At 37.9% G+C, this 16,884-nt stretch overlaps 1 protein-coding gene across 6 annotated transcripts in view; it reads right to left on the reverse strand.

Moving 5' to 3' along the window:
- The window catches only part of LOC150077541 (single-stranded DNA-binding protein 3-like), a 729,210-nt gene that overhangs the window by 408,567 nt on the left and 303,759 nt on the right, over positions 1-16,884 (reverse strand). The gene's annotated exons all lie outside the window — the stretch shown is intronic.

The raw sequence follows: 16,884 nt of genomic DNA on the forward strand, positions 1-16,884 counted from the left end.
GCAGTTCATTTTTTTTTAATTTTATTTTATAACAGTTTAAAAATTTATCTTAGCAACTTGCTTACAAAGCACCTGATTATCATGAAAACATCTCATTATCTCAAAGTATGAATGATCTCTCTCTCTCACACAAACATGTACACACGAAACTGAAATACATTTCAATTTCTGTTTTAAATTTATCTCAGTTTAAAAATTTATCATAGCAATATCACCCCTATCTTACCAGATCTTGCTTTAAGTGGAACTTTCTTTATTGCTTAAATATATATATATTTTTTGTAACTTTTGTAACATAAAAACATTTCTAAGAGCAGAGTAAGTGACAATACAGTGTTATTTATATAGAAACAGAACTATGAAAAAAAAAAGAACCTGGTTAGCATTTTTAATAATGAAGTCACTCATGAGCTGGATGTTGAAAATAATTTCAATATTGTTTATCTGGATTTCAGGTTACTGCGTAAGAGAAAATATGTCAGAATCATAGGGTACTGCAGAGCAAAAAGCACAGGATTTGATGGTCACTTTTCACATTGGGGTCACATAAGAAGTGGAGTTCCCCATTGTTCTGATTTTCTTAAATGATATCTAAGAAAGGATAGCATTATTAATATCAAAATTTGCAGATGATGTAAAGACAGTGAGTGGTGCAGCACTCCTTCAGTATGACAAAGATTGGCTTCAAGAATGGTATTTATATATTTATTTTATTTTTTATGAGAACCCCAAACACAAAAAGTATGTGTTTGGATTAACTGTGGATTAACATAAAAATGTGGATTAACTCAAGACTTGAAGGACTCTGCAAGGCTTTAGGGGGGAAATTTCTATCAGCATGGCCCACACTTGTAAGTAGAAGGAATTTGTTTTGTAGAGACGGGATACCCTTAAACAAAGGTGGTGCAAAAGTTTTTGCCAGTATTATTGAGGACACCTTAAAGGTTCAGGGAAACTGCTAGTTAGGGGGGGGGGGGGGTAATACTGACACACGTTTATCTGATAATATTGGTCAAAGTAACTCTTGCACATACCTCAACAGTTCTTATCTGTTACCCCAACTGGACGTTCTGGGGGCAGAAACATTTCAAGTGAGCAGGTAGCTAATGCCAAGGAAGAGAGCCTAAAAAACTTCAAGGGTTGTGTTAGGGTTGTTAAATATACAAGAACAGTAAGTCTTAATTGTTTATATAGTAATGTTAGAAGTGTCGTCAATAAAATGAGCGAATTCGAACTGCTGGTTAAAACAAGTAATGCGGACATAATAGGGCTTACGGAGACGTGGTGCCACCTGGAAATTGGGGATGATGAGTTTCAGTATGGCTTGTATAATGTATTTAGGAAGGATAGGGTTGACAGAAGGGGATGGTGGAGTTATGCTTCTTATCAGAAGCAGCCTGAGTGTGACGATAGCTTTCACGGATTCAGATGTTTCACATGCTAGTATAGAATCTGTATGGTGTAAGATAGTTGGAAACAAAGGTATAATGCGAGTAAGAGTAATCTACAGACCAGCTGATTGTGAAGAATATGACGAAAGCCTCTACATGCAAATGGAATGGACAAGTAAGCGTCAATGTCTTATTATGGGTGATTTCAATTTGCCTCTAATTGATTGAAGTAAATGGGAAGGAAATTCGACATGGGGAACAAAATTTTTAAATCAACTAGATGACTGTTATTTGTATCAACATGTCAGGGAAAGTACTAGAGAAAAGAATATCCTAGACCTCATCATCACCCATCAATCAGATGACATAACAGGGCTGACAGTAGAGGAACCAGTAGCAGGAAGTGATCACGGAGTTCTATGGTGGATGATGACGAGAGAGGTAGCAGTAGTAAAAGGCAAAGGAATGGGTTTTAATTTCAGAAAAGGAAATTACGATGCCTTAAGATGCTATATGGCCTCTATTAACTGGGTAGATATCGCACAGAGAATGAATACAATTGAACTGTGGTATGCTTTTAAAACAATCACAGATGCCTTAAATGCGTATTTACCATTAAAAAAATACTCCACGAGGAAGGTTCCAAGTTGGATGAATAGTGAAGTTGCCACATTACTTGAGCAGAAAAAGGTGGCATGGAAAGGTTACAGAGCAATAAAAAGTACTGAAGCCTATAACAGCTACAAGATGATCTGTAATAGAGCCACAGAAAAGGTTTGACAGGCAAAGGCAGTTTATGAGAAATCACTAGCAAACAGAGCAAAGGGGGGATAAGGAATTCTTCACATATAAATGCCAAGAAGAGCAAGACAAACCAGATCGGACCTTTACGTAAGAGAAAGGGGATAGTATTAAATACACCAGCTTCTGTTGCAGATGAAATCAACAGTTATTTTGCACAATTTCCCATTGCCACAAAAGGTTTTTCACAAATGAAAAACCTTTTGTGGCAATGGGAAATTGTGGGAGCGAAGTTGAAAAATATGTAATTAATGATACTGAAATTTTGCAAGATTATTTAACGAAAAAACTTTCGAGCCTACAGGCCAGTAAGGCTCCTGGAGTTGATGGAATATACCCTATAATCTTAAGGGAGGCGACAAGTGAGTGCATCGAACCATTGAGGCTTGGTGCCAATGTATCTTCCATACATAAGGGTGGCTCTAAGAGTGAAGTGGGAAATTATCGACCTGTCAGTCTGACTTCAGTGGTAGGGAAAATCATGGAGGCAATGATCAAGGATGGAATTCAGGATCATTTGGATCGAATTGAAATTCTCAAGGATACTTAGCATGGTTTTGTAAAGGGAAAATCATGTTTAACAAATCTGGTTCGCTATTTCGAAAGAGTCACTCACGAGCTAGATTTAGGGAATAATTTCGACATTGTTTATTTAGATTTTTTTTGGCTGATGCTGCATAAGCTTGCTTTCTTGCATCAAATGCCTCTGCTAATGCTAATGCTAATAACCAGCATTTATAATTATTTTATGGCACCAACATAAAAAAAAAATGCTGGCTCGGGATTTTCTACACTTTACTGTACTGATATTCCTCTGTGATCGATGTGAAGGTGGGCAAGGGATCTCCACATTTACAAAATGTTACGCCCTGAGTCAGATTGGTTAAGCTTGAAATGGTTCAGATGTGACCTCCAACAAAAGAGGTAGGAGAGAGGAGAGTGAGAATTATCAAATCATTTATTTATCCTAAAGAATAACCCATGAATAACCTGGTTAACAAGATGGGTTTCAATAGAAAAAATAAATTCCATTCTATACAGAAAGTATTTATATGAAATTAAAAGTTCAACAGCACATACATTATAAAGCACTAGTTATATAACATACTTTTACAATATGATTATAACAGACAACTCAATATGATTTCCATTTCAAATTAAAATGAATTATATTGCTAATGATAAAACATTTCTAAATTTTCTGAGTTCATAGGTGCTTTGAAAGCTGTGGCCACAATATGCTGCTGATATCAAGTAAAGAACTACAAATCATGTATTTGTTAGAGATTCATTTGGCAAGATGTTACACACTCACACAATGGTAGTGACAGTGATGAGTGCAAGGAGCTGTTGCCTAGAATAACAGGCAGGCAATAATTGGCCAGGGCAGGGGCTAGTAACAGTAACCCATGAGTATTTTTTGTAGGAGCCACAGTGTTTGATCAATAAGTTAGAATGCTGCTAATATACAAATTTTGATAAACCAGAAATGCAAAAACACAGAAAAATAATTAACAAGAAGGAAAGTTTATAGCAATCTGTATAGTTTTACCTTTAATAAAGCTTATAGTGATACTTCATTTTTTCTTGCAAAAATAAACTGGAAATCAAAATGGATTTCCATCAAGATTAATTCTGCAATGATAAGAAGCGTAAGTAATTATAATTAAACTTGATGGATAACCCTCAAAAAGAAAATCACTCATTCAAAGTCAGGTTTAAAGCAAAATTAATTTTATTACTTTATTCATCAAGTCATGTTTCTTTATGCACAAAGTGATAGAACACATTATTACTTTACACATTTCTCAATATGAGAGTCTTTCAAAGTTGAATCAGACATTTTTTTCCTCTTTTTTTCCCCTTTTACTTTACAGAAGGTGTACCTCAATGATGAAAAACTCTTCCTAGCAAATAGGGGAACCTGCTCTCAGTCCCTGACACATAGCTGCACATACACACATTAGAAATACAAGATGATGTCAAACTCTGCTACTATAAATGTAGAACAATTATCAGATGTACAGTAGTGTCAATAATTTGAATTAATTGGGACCAGGGGCGCAGTTTGGACTTCCGATTTGTTTTGATTTTTGAACTTATCAAAAATACTGGTCTGGAGACTAAAAACAAAGTTTTGTAAGTTTAGAAATAAAAACAGTGTTGTACTTATGTATTTTTATTCATAGGCAACAAAACAACTGGAACTTTCAGCCACAATAACACTTATGCATATATGCATTTTTTGCTGCACCATTTTCGAACTTCGTTTCTTTGCTGCCAGATCTCTCACTCTTTTCAGCAAAAGTAGTTGGGTTGGATAGCATTCAGTTTGCTACTAATACCAAGCCCTTATGGTAGCACAGTTGGTAGAATCACTGTCCTCACTGCAACAGGTGTAAAAGACTTGAGTTCAAGTGATGTCAATAATGGGCAGAATTTTTATGTGCCTTTTTTCACAACATGGCTGAGTTAGATGGTCTCATGTGAGGACAGAATGATTTTTCTTCCCAAAACCCAAAACTCTAGCAAACTATAGAAAAGCGAACGCAGAACATGCAATTTACAGACAGTATACATGGAGCAATATAGCCTTAGTTGCTGATGCTCCTAAAACCCTACTACAACAACTATTACCAAGCTATCACAGTCTCTAGTATGGTGAATGCCTCAGCAAGTGCAGATGTCATTTTCTTCGTTCATACCATTTTCAGAAGCCCCAGTTTCTTTCACATTTACAATTTCATTTAAAATGGGAAACCCTGTAGCCTCAACATCATTTTCCAGCCATGCCCTTGCATCACTATCTTCAAACCAGGGATTGACTGAAACAAGTTGATGGAGCAATAATAATAGTAATAGAGGCATGTGATGCAAGAGAGGAAGCATATGAGCTTATGCAGCATCAGCCAAAATAAAAAAAAAATTCACAATCATCCCCTCTATAAGTTTGTCCAGTTCCTCTTTGAATTTATTTACGCTATCAACTTCCACAACAGCAGATGGAAGTTTGTTCCAGCAATTAACCAACTGCTGGCTAAAGGCTAATTTCCACACATCTATTCTACAAAGTCTTTCCTCAATTTGAATTTATGCCCCCTTAGGTTCGTAATCTGAGCAAGTGGAAGAATCCCATCAGAATTCAGCATGCTCAACCCATTCAAAGTTTTATACACCTCAATCAGATCACCTCACAAGTGCCTAGTCTCCAGCCACTGCAATTTGCAGAACTTAAGCCCCTCTTGGTAAGAGGATCCCTTCATTCCCCTCACCAATCTTGTTGCCCTTCTCTGTACATACTCAAGCAAATCTACATCCTTCCTAAAATGAGGCCTCCAGATCTGTATGCAATACTCAAGGTGTGGCGTGACCATTGCCTTATACAATAAGGCCTTAGTCGCTAATGAACCTAAAACCAATAACATTTTTTAAATTCTGCACAGTGAGTGATTCCCAAGCACCAGCTAATATGTAACAGCTGTCCTTGACTCTGACCTTTTTTGAAAAAGCTATGCTTTCTTTGTCACTTTGATTCTGCTCATCTCCAATGGTTTCTTCTGCAACAGGCCACAGTTTTTATGCCAAGAATTTTTTAAATTCTGCAGAGCGAGTAATTCCCAAGTACCAGCTAACGTGTAGCAGCTATCCTTGACTGATCTTTTTTGAGAAAGCTATGATGCTTTTTTCGTCACTTTCTGCTAAAAGTAAACAATGCATGGCTTGTTTTTTGTAGATTCTCTTCAGCTTTTTGATGACTCCCTAGTCCCAGTGGTGCGTTATCCTATAGGCAAAAATTACATCTGCCTATGGCCCCTATCAGAGGGGGCCCCAAAATCAGTTTCAGAAACTAATTGCAGTTTTTTTACTAATATTTTTAGTGATTTTTACCAGACACTGAACTTTCTGAAATTGCATTTTTTTTTCCAAAATGGTTTTTACCAATTCTGATGAGCTTTTATATTTAGTTCTTCCTTAAATAGTTGAGTAAATTTAAAAACTGAAAAATTAGACTGCCTTGTATGTAACCATTATCCTTATGTTTAAGGTAGTACAGTAAGAGGGAGAAAGTAGCTACGATCTTATCAACTAGTCTTGAGTCCAAGCAGAACTGAAGTGCAGCAGAATAATTTGGCAGGTTTTGATTTTAATGAGTGTAAAAACCTAAATGAACAAGTGTAAGAAACATAAAAAAGCAAGTGTAAGAACATTAAATATTGCGGGACAGAAGAACATGGAAAGCCAGTATCAAACATGGGACCTTTTTGCCTTTCACTCGTATTCAAGCTTTGGGAGCATCCATTTTCACCATCCAACAATAATCGGCTAACACGGCAGCACTCACCATGTTTGTCAGTGATGGCACCACAGTTTGGTGAGAAGAAATCCATGTGTGAGTGCAAGAAATGCATCTTCAATGACATGTTTCACCCCAATTTTTTGTAAGAAGTAATGAGATCTTCCACAACCTGCCTGTACTTGCTGGCATTAACATTTCCTAGAAAACCAGTTGCAACATTTCGAAAGGCTTTCCATGCTGATTTCTCACTATCACTAAGGGCACATTTGAACTGTTTGTCTTTGAAAAGTTGCTTTATTTATGGACCAATGAAAACGCCTGCCTTAATCTGCTCTGTATTAAGTCTTGGGAATTTCTCTTACAAGTATGTGAATTCAGGACCATTCACTTCCAAAGCCTTAATGAAATTTTTCATGAGCCCCAGTTTAATGTGGAGTAGTGTAAGCAAAACTTTATTTGGATTTACCAGAAGTTCAAATGTTATGTTCTTCATTCCAGATGTTAATGATTTTCGTTGCGGGCAACTCCTCTTTTCTTAGTGCATATTCTTGGCACTAGCAGAGAAAGCAACAATACTTACTGTAACCCTTTTGTAGTCCTAATAAAATGGTGATTGCCTTTAAATCACCACATATCTGCCACTCATACTTCTGATAGTTTACACCTAAGAGAATGTTCTCCATGTTTGCATATGTTTCCAATAGGCCCAGCACTGAATACTGGTGGACTTTACTAATATCATAGTACAAGAATAGCAGTGCCCACTGATAACCATTGCTTCCCCCACTGCACAATCCTTTATCCACAGCAGTTCAAATGCTATATTCTTCATTCCAGATGTTAATGATTTTCGTTGCAGGCAACTCCTCTTTTCTTAGTGCATATTCCTGGCACTAGCAGAGAGAGCAACAATACTTATTGTAACCCTTTTGTAGTCCTAATAAAATGGTGATTACCTTTAAATCACCACATATCTGCCACTCATACTGTGAAGAATAGCACTGCTATTCTTGGACTATGATATTAGTAAAGTCCACCAGTATTCAGTGCTGGGCCTATTGTTATTTTCTTATTTATCAATGATATTGTTGAAGGTATGTCAGACTTAATGTCTCCAGAAGCACCCGAAGAATGGCGACTATTTACAGACACTTCTAAGGTTAGCTTTAAGGCTGTGTTATTACACAGTGGAATTAGGCTGCATTCAATATCTCTTGCATATGTGTGTATTTTGACACTGTTGCAAATGTGCAACAGTGCCAAAAACCTTTCTAGGATCCAAATATATAATATCAAAGTTATTCCCTGCATCCAGTTCTTTTGTGGCTGCATCATGGTGTCCAATCGGATTGGTCGGGCAGGGCTTTCCCTTAACAAAACCATGCTGTCCAAGCTGTGGCTGAGGTCTTGTGTAGATGCTCCTGCAGTGCTTCTTTGGCCGGTGCCTCCATTGATTTTCCTGGAACAGAAGTTGGACTCACAGGTCTGTAATTGCTTGTGTCAACCTTTGATCCTCCTTTGTGGACTGGGGTCACATTTGCACGTCTCCGGTCTATGGGTGCCTCTCCTGAGTCTGGGGAGGCTCTCATAATTGTGGCTGGAGGTTTGCTTACTTCCTGTGCTGCCTCCTTTAATATAGCTGGATGGATCCCATCCACCCCAGGTGCCTTTTTTGTGTTTGTCCTCAACAGTTTCTCCTCAACTTTTCTCTTAGTTATTACAAGATCATCTAGCTCACTGAAAAGAGTTTACTTCACCTTTGGCATTCCCCTTCCTGAATAACTCCTCATGTGTGAATGTAGATGCAAAATACTCTTTGTTTGTTAGCCACCTGAGCAGGATCATCAACAGGTGAACCATCAATATCAAGTGGACCAATCTGATTCATCCCTTTCCTTCTAGAGTTGACATAGGTAAAGAACTCTTTTCTGTTTTTCTTTGCATCTTTTGCCAAGGATTTCTCATAATCTGCCTTTGCCTGCCTAATCTTCTTTCTGACTTGGTTACAGACCAGCTTATATCTATCATATGCTTCCATGTCACCAATTAATTTATATGTATCCCATGCATTTTTCTTCTCTGCCATATGTCTTATTAGTTCATCTGACATCCATTTAGGCCTAAACCTTGAACAATATTTCTTAGTTGGCATGTAAAGCATAGTAGTTTTCAAGATAAATTCTTTGAATGCTTCCCATTTTAAATTTACTGTTGGTAACATCATCAGTTGGTCCCACTGTATAGAATTTAAATACTGTCTCAGTCATTGTCGCCTTTATGAAAGCAAAAACCCTTCCCTTTACCCTTGATGATAGTTACCTGTTTGAGCAAATCCCACTTCAGCACACTGTGATCTCAGCCACCTAGTAGTTCCTTTATCTGCAGATTCTTAATGCATGAAGAATTAATACTAATAATCAGATCAAGAGTATTACTCCCTCTAGTTGGCTCCCGAACATGCTGATGTAGAAAACAATCATCCAATAAATCCACAAAAGCCTTGCTAGTGTGTGTGTGTGTGAGTGAGCACCCCACAAATTGCAAACAATATCTGGGAAATTAAAATCACCCATTATAAGACTCTGATTTACTGGCCCACTCTATTTCCCTGTACAGTTTCTTATTATACTCATCAGAGTCATTAGGCCTATAGCACACTCCTACTCTCAATTTTGATCTCCCAATGCTTATGTCACACCAAGCTGACTCGACACTGCACTGTCCAGCGATGTTGACTGGCTTCACTTCCTTGGATTTCACGTGTTTCTTAACTAATAGCTATGAATCAACAGGGCTTACCTTTATTTTTGATATAGGAAGCTTCTTTTCCAACTCTCATGGTCCAACTCGCTAATAATTCATGGGGAAGGTGATATCAATTTTGCAAGACATTGTCATAAAGTTAGATTTTGGAGGTCTAAACGGGCTAATAATTAAGAATAAATTTTTTCTGCTGTGGCAGGAATTTTGAGTTAAATTTAGGTGTCTAATAATGGGATATGGGGTGGGGGGGGGGGTTATTCTCTACATTCCTTAAGTCGGACTAGAACTTTTCGGGGTGTCATGTTCACAGGAAGAGAGCTACTCACAATTAATCCGAAACTTTTGTCTTATGTCGTAGTGTTTGTTCTTCACGCATGCGTATAAATGACCAATCGTCGGACAATAGGAATGGCCTACGGATATTGATTGAAGTTGCATGTAGTTTCATCTCTAAAGTTTCTGCAATAAGTAGTTTGTAGTAGTTGTGTTGAATATTTATAATTTTAGTTTCATTAAAGCCAAATGTATGTCGTTTCATTTATGGCGTGGAACGAAAGTTCTGATGCATTTGAACGACCCGCCCGCACGCACTGAAGCTTCGTGTTGTTTTGCTCGAAGCTGTGCCACTCCCATGGTGGATCCTACGTAGACAGCGTCACAATTTTTGCATGGTATACTGTATACTAGATCATGCTGTGATTGGAATGTGGTATTTGAAGGTCGATTTCTGAAGAATGTGTATAATTTGTTCATGGGTTTTGCTATGATTTTCATGTCGGTTCCCTTGCATATATGGTTAAGTTTTTTGTACCAGTGCTCAATATATGGAATGGTGATGAAATATATTTTGGTCTTGTCGGATTTTTTTGCAATGTTTGTTGTGAGGTTGTTGTTATTTATTTTATCACGGGCTATTGTTTTGACTTTGTTTATATAGGTTAGTGGGTAACCCCTATTTGAGAATCTTCTAGTTAGTTCATTTATTTCAGTGGTCAGAGAAATCTGGGTGGAAGAATATTTAAAAGCATTTTGAAATTGGATCAGCATGACCGATTTTTTGTATGGTTGGGGATGGTAACTGTGGAAGTGCAGAAGCATCCCTTTATTAGTGGGTTTTCTATACAGGGTGTTTCAGTTAAACGTTTCAGAACTTCTAAGAGGAGTAGGGTACATCCTGACAACTCGAAATCATATAGCAATGTGGGGTTGGAAATGCTTTCCTGAAGCAGTGTTGTACACAGAAGCACCATAAAGAAAAGAGACCGTAAGTGAGAAATCGTTTTAATAATACATGAAAAGAAGCAAAAGGTACATGGATTAAAGTAAGTGTTCGAAGTTTCTTCCACGGGCTACAATGCAAGCCTCACATCTCCGACGCATGGACATCCGAACATTCTGGAATACTCCAGGTGAATTTCGAATTTCTTGAACAAGAATGCCAAGTTAGTAGGATGGATGATTACACGAACGCAGAGTTAGCCGATATGCATTTGGCGTACGGGGCTGCAAATTGTAGTGGGCCAGCCGCACAGCGTTTGTACGCGGAACGATATCCGACGAGGCGTATTCCCAGTCATAATTTCTTTGCAAGACTGCAGCAGAGGTTAGCTAAGAGAGGTTCATTTGAAAGAGCTGACAGGGACAGGGTAAGGACAGCACGGACTCCAGCCGTCGAACAGAATGTGCTGCAGCATGTACAGGGGAATCCAAGAACGAGTACACGAAGTCTAGCAAACGCAGTCGGGGTTTCCCATTGCAGCGTCTGGAGGATTCTCCGAGAACAAGACATCCATCCGTTTCACGTGCAGCGTGTCTAGACACAGCAACCGGAGGATTATGCACCTCGTATTGCTTTCGCACAGTGGTACCTTGGAAAATGTGCTACAAATCCCCTTTTTCCTGCTGAAGTGTTGTTTTCCGATGAGGCATCCTTCACAAGGGAAGGAATTTTCAACACGCATAACGACCATGTCTGGGCGGTCGAGACCCCGCATGCAATATGACGTCGTGCAGCACAGATTCGATTTTCGGTCAATGTATGGGCCGGTATTATGGGAGATCACCTCATCGGACCTTACCTGTTACCGTGTCGTCTAACCGGACCTATCTACTTGATCTTTCTGCAGCAAGTATTGCCACAACTTTTGAGAGATGAACAGATTTCTGCATTGACGCAACAGACAATGTGGTTCCAACACGATAGAGCCCCTGCCCATTATAGCGGAGATGTTCGTAACTACCTGGATGTCACATTTGGTCAACAGTGGATTGGACGTGGTGGTCCCGTGCGTTGGCCTACTCGGTCACCCGACCTATCATGTCTTGATTTTTATTTCTGGGGTCATATGAAATCGCTAGCTTATGACACCCCTGTTGACAATGCTGAGGAGCTGGTTGCAAGAATCGCAGTAGCTGCCGAAGAAATTCGAAATTCGCCTGGAGTATTCCAGAATGTTCGGATGTCCATGCGTCGGAGATGTGAGGCGTGCACTGTAGCCCGTGGAAGAAACTTCGAACACTTACTTTAATCCATGTACCTTTTGCTTCTTTTCATGTATTATTAAAACGATTTTTCACTTACGGTCTCTTTTCTTTATGGTGCTTCTGTGTACAACACCGCTTCAGGAAAGCATTTCCGACCCCACATTGCTATATGATTTCGAGTTGTCAGGATGTACCCTACCCCTCTTAGAAGTTCTGAAACGTTTAACTGAAACACCCTGTATATGCTGAAATTTAGTTTTTGGTCTAATCTGGGTATGGTAAAATTAAGGAAATTTATGGAGTGGGATTCTGCTTCAGTTTCTAATTCAAATTTTAGTCTCTGATGGATGTTATTAAAAACCTGTAGAATATTGTTTATGGTCAAGTGATCTGTGATGATTAGGATGTCATCCAGATATCTTCCGTAATATGTGATCTGTGGTATAAATGGATCAAGGTGGATCTTTTCTAATTTGTCTAAGTATAGTTCGGCAATGAGTCCATTAATGTTTAGGCCCATTGGGAGGCCAAAAATCTGTCTGTATATTTTTTATTGGAATAGAATGTAATTTGCATTTACTAATAGTTTTGTTAGTTCGAATATTCTGTCTTTGGGGAGTTTGGTGTTATTAATTTTTGTGTTATCATCGTTTAAGTAGGCCCAGACTATGTCTAAGGCGTAGGGTACATTTACATTAGTGTATGGTGAAGTCACATCGAGTGAATATAACTTCATATCCCCCTTGATATGGAGATCTTTGAGGTTCATGAATAATGCATCGTAGTTTTTTATGTTATATGTTAGGAGTACTTGGAGTGGTTTTAGAATTGGGTAGATGAACATGGCTAAGGAGGCAAAAGCAGAATTCTTATATGACACGATGGGACGTATTGGGTATCCTGTTTTGTGTAATTTTACTTGGCCGAATAAGGTTGGGATATTGTATGTGTGGGCTTTAATTTGTTTGAGCTGAGCCATGGTGATGTGGTCATCTTTCCTATAGGTGGTGAGCAATTTGTTATATTTGTTAACTAAGCTGTTGAACTCTGATGGTGCAACCTCTTCATATGTCGTTGTGTCTGAAATGATGGTGTATAATTTATTTATATAGTCTCCTTTGTTGAGAATAACTACTGTATTGCCTTTGTCGGCCTTCTTAATAATGATATCTCAGTTTTGTCTAAGTGTGTGTAAAGCTTTTGCTTCTTCTCTATGTCGTTTTGATATTGAGGGGATAGCTTGGTAAATTTATTTACCAAACTTCTAGCATTGGTGTATACACAAGTATACATGCACCTGTTCCTATTCTTAGCTACCCTAACACAACCCATGTGTTTACTTGTACCGCAATGACTCCCAGCAGTCTCTGAAGTACCCTGCATCTTGTTTTCCAGGCAGCTGCTCATTCCAATAGAAGCAGTGCAAGAATCACTTTCGCCTCTGCCAGTGGTGAAATACTACTGTTAATCTATTAGTCCTTGTATCCCCCCCCAAGCTAGCAGTTTTCCGACCCACCTAACACTGCCTCGATAGCATCAGCAAATATTCTTGTACCCTTTCTATTTAAGTGTATCCCATCCTTGTAGAAGCGGTCTCTCCTGTTAACAAGTACAGACCAGGCTGAAAAAATTCTACGCCTTGAGCCTTGCACAATCGTTCCAGGGCCGAATTGCAGACACTTTCAAATTCAACCCTAATTCACGGTTTTTTTTCAACAGTGACCTGTACTTGTTAAGTAATTCCACCGGTCTCCTACTCTTAATATTATTAGTGCCAACATGTAGAACAATATCACCTTTTGTGCCCTTAAAAGATGATATCCGCTCTGCAACGTCATCAACCTTTGCCCCTGGCAGACATACCCTGGTTCTGTTCCACCTATCCTTTTTACATACCATGTTCCCTGTTTCCTTGACAATCGAGTCACCAACAACTACTAGTTTCAGTGGGACCAGCGCATTCTGCCTTGGGGGGCTGCCGCTGTGTTGTGTGTTGTGTGATGATCAAGTGCAAGCTCTTTGGCGTTTATGTGGGCAGCTGAGAACTTGATGGGCCCCTCAATTTAGATCCTTCGAGGGCATCCATCCTGTCCTTCAAGCTCTCATATATGCCCATAACAACACTGAGTTGTTGCCTGATTTCCTTACACCCCTTACATTGCGCACACATAAAGACATCCCCAATGGCAATATCATGCCCCGTACTCGATTACTCCACAAACATCAATCAAGCAGTGCAATTTAAAAGGCTGTGATTCAGAGGGCAACTGCCCCCTCAAAGTTACCAACCAATTTGCTGTTGGTAACTTTGTTTGTCCCACCATATAAAATTTTAAGAACTGTGTGAGACTGATACAGTCACCTTTACAAAAGCAAAAACTTTTCCCTTGCCTTTGACAGTAGTTGTTTTGGCTAAGGTAAAGAAAGCCAACACGAGAATGACGAGAAACGTCGGATAACTTACGTGAAAAATTAGTTTCCTAACACCGGACTCTAGCGCTGCTCGCTCGGTAAACAGACAGTCGGTGTTATCGGTCTGGAGCCTATATTGATATAGGCTCCAGACCGATAACATATTGATATATAGAAGGATATATTGACTGACGTCAAAGGTAGACGTGGCAAACGATGAAATGATTGGTGGTGGGTACGATAGAGGACAAGCTACTGTGTAAGTCATTGGTTGGCATTATAATGTGTATTTATGAGTAAAGAACGGTGCATAATAGTTTTGTAATGATGGTAAACAAGTAATAGTAGCGATGAATGTTTTAAAGATGGAAAAGGCAGATTTTTGGAGATCATGAGTGTTTTTATTACTGTTGATTTAGGTTTGGTTACGAAAAAAGGAAATGGTTTCTTTATTTTTCGTTATATTTCATAACCTGACCTTAAACGTTAGGTTAGGAAATAATATAAGAAAAGAAAGAAAGATTCTATATACAGTGGAACTTCTCTATTACGAACTTCTATTTAATGAATTTCTCTATATTATGAATTTTTTCGCAAAACATTGCACATTGAAACAAAATTACATGTAAAATTAACCCCATATAGTGAAGTGTTAGTCTCTCTAAAATGAATTTTTAAAAAAATTAGTAAAAGCATTTTTGAAGATTTTTAAGCATTTACTGCTAAACAGCCATTCAAATATACAGTCTCCTTGCCTCCGAAATTGCGCATTAGCATCTGAAATTACTCATCCTTTTAGTGAGTACATGTGGCCAATGACGCCCGTAGGAGGGTCTTTGTTTCATTTTTGTTACAGTTATAAAACCAAATGGGTTTCCTTAAAAGTGGTCATAAACTTTACAATAAATAGGGTAGATTTGTAAATTGATGTTGGCTAAGGGGAAAACGAAAATCGCTGCGGTAAACCTTTAGCGTCCTACGGCGGCAATACGTAGAATGCTACCATAGTCGGTTTTTAGTAATGCTTACTGACATTTGCTCCTCACCTCAACCATACCATGTGACCTTCCTGTCAATCATTATATGATACGTCCGTTCTCATCTAACTGGATTCCCAGTAAATTGTTTCACGATTTTTTTTTTTTTTTTTTTAAATTTTATTCTTTTATAACAATTTGTAATCAATCACACTCTTGTATTTTTTTTTTTTTTTCTGAAAAGTAACATATAGTATACATTAACCATAAATTTTCTTTCGTGTATATATGAATGAGAGCAGAATAAAAGAAATTCACAAAGTCGTATATTTCTTCAAAGTGACTGATAGGAAAGGTCACGTGATACTGTTGAATTGACAAGCGAATGTCGCTGGGTAGGCGGTACTAACAATTCACTATATGGCCAGTGCAGCAAAATGTGGTGTATGTATCGGCAAGATCTGCAGTTCACTAATTTTTACAGTTGCAGAAACAATGTCGAAGAGAAAGTGTTTAAATATTAATGATAAAACAAAGATTCTTCATGATATTGACCAGAGTTTTAAGAAAAAAGATATTCCGGAGAAATATGGCATACCTGCAAGCAGTTTGTCTATGATTTTAAAAAATCGAGAATCAATTTTAAATGTAATTGAAGGAGGAGCAGACAAGAAGCAAATTAAGTTGTGTATATATGAAGATGTTGATAAAGCTGTTCTAAAATGGGTGCAAATAATACGTAAAAAGAATATACCAATATCAGATCCAATAATTAGCAACAAGCTCTGAAACGTGCACAGTCCCTTGGACATACAGAATTTAATGCGAGCACTGGGTGGTTGGAGGAACCGTAAAGAAGATTTTGGAAGAATATGAACTTAAGGATGTTTTTAATGCTGACAAAATGGGTTTATTCTTTAAATGTTTACTGAACAGAACACTTGCTTTTAAGGATGATAAATGTTTTGGCAGAAAACAAAGCAAAGAAAGAATCACTATACTAGATGGAGCAAATATGACAGGAAGTGAAAAATTAAGACTTTTAGTCAATGGAAAATCAAAAAACCCAAGATGTTTTAGAGGCACAAAATCTTTGGAAGTTGACTACACTTTTAATAAAAAAGCATGGATGATAAGTGATATTTTTGAAGAATGGATATTAAAACTAGAAGCGTATAACAAAAGAAATAAGGAAAATCGTGTTGGTAACTGACAACTGTCCGGCACATCCTGCCAGTATTTCTGCCAAACTTAAAAGTGTGAAGTTGTTGTTTTTACCACCAAATGTAACGTCTAAACTCCAGCAAATGAACCAAGGCATTATTAAAAATTTTAAATTTCATTATCGAAAGATGATAATAATGAAGGTTGTCACAATGCATTATCAGTAAATAGAAACTTGGAGTTTACAATTAACCTTAGAGATTGCATCTCTGAACAGGTGAAAGTTTGGACAAGTGATGTCGCTAAAAATTGTTTTTCGAAAGCAGGATTTGCAATGAATACAGAAGTCGAACAAGATGAACTGCCCCTTTCACAACTGAAAACTCTGGACATTATTAGAATTGTCCAGAAACATAGAAAATGAAATAACATAGATAGTTATGTTTATGTAGATCAAGATCTGACCACAACAGAACATCCAAATGAAGATGAACAGTGTTAGACGAAACCATGATCACGAAGAAATAGCATTTAGCATTAGCATTAGTAGAGGCATATGATGCAAGAAAGCAAGCTTATTCAGCATCAGCCAAAA

This window comes from Mastigoproctus giganteus, chromosome 12 (assembly GCF_048544385.1).
Source record: "Mastigoproctus giganteus isolate SK-2022 chromosome 12, ASM4854438v1, whole genome shotgun sequence".
Lineage (NCBI taxonomy): Eukaryota > Metazoa > Arthropoda > Arachnida > Uropygi > Thelyphonidae > Mastigoproctus > Mastigoproctus giganteus.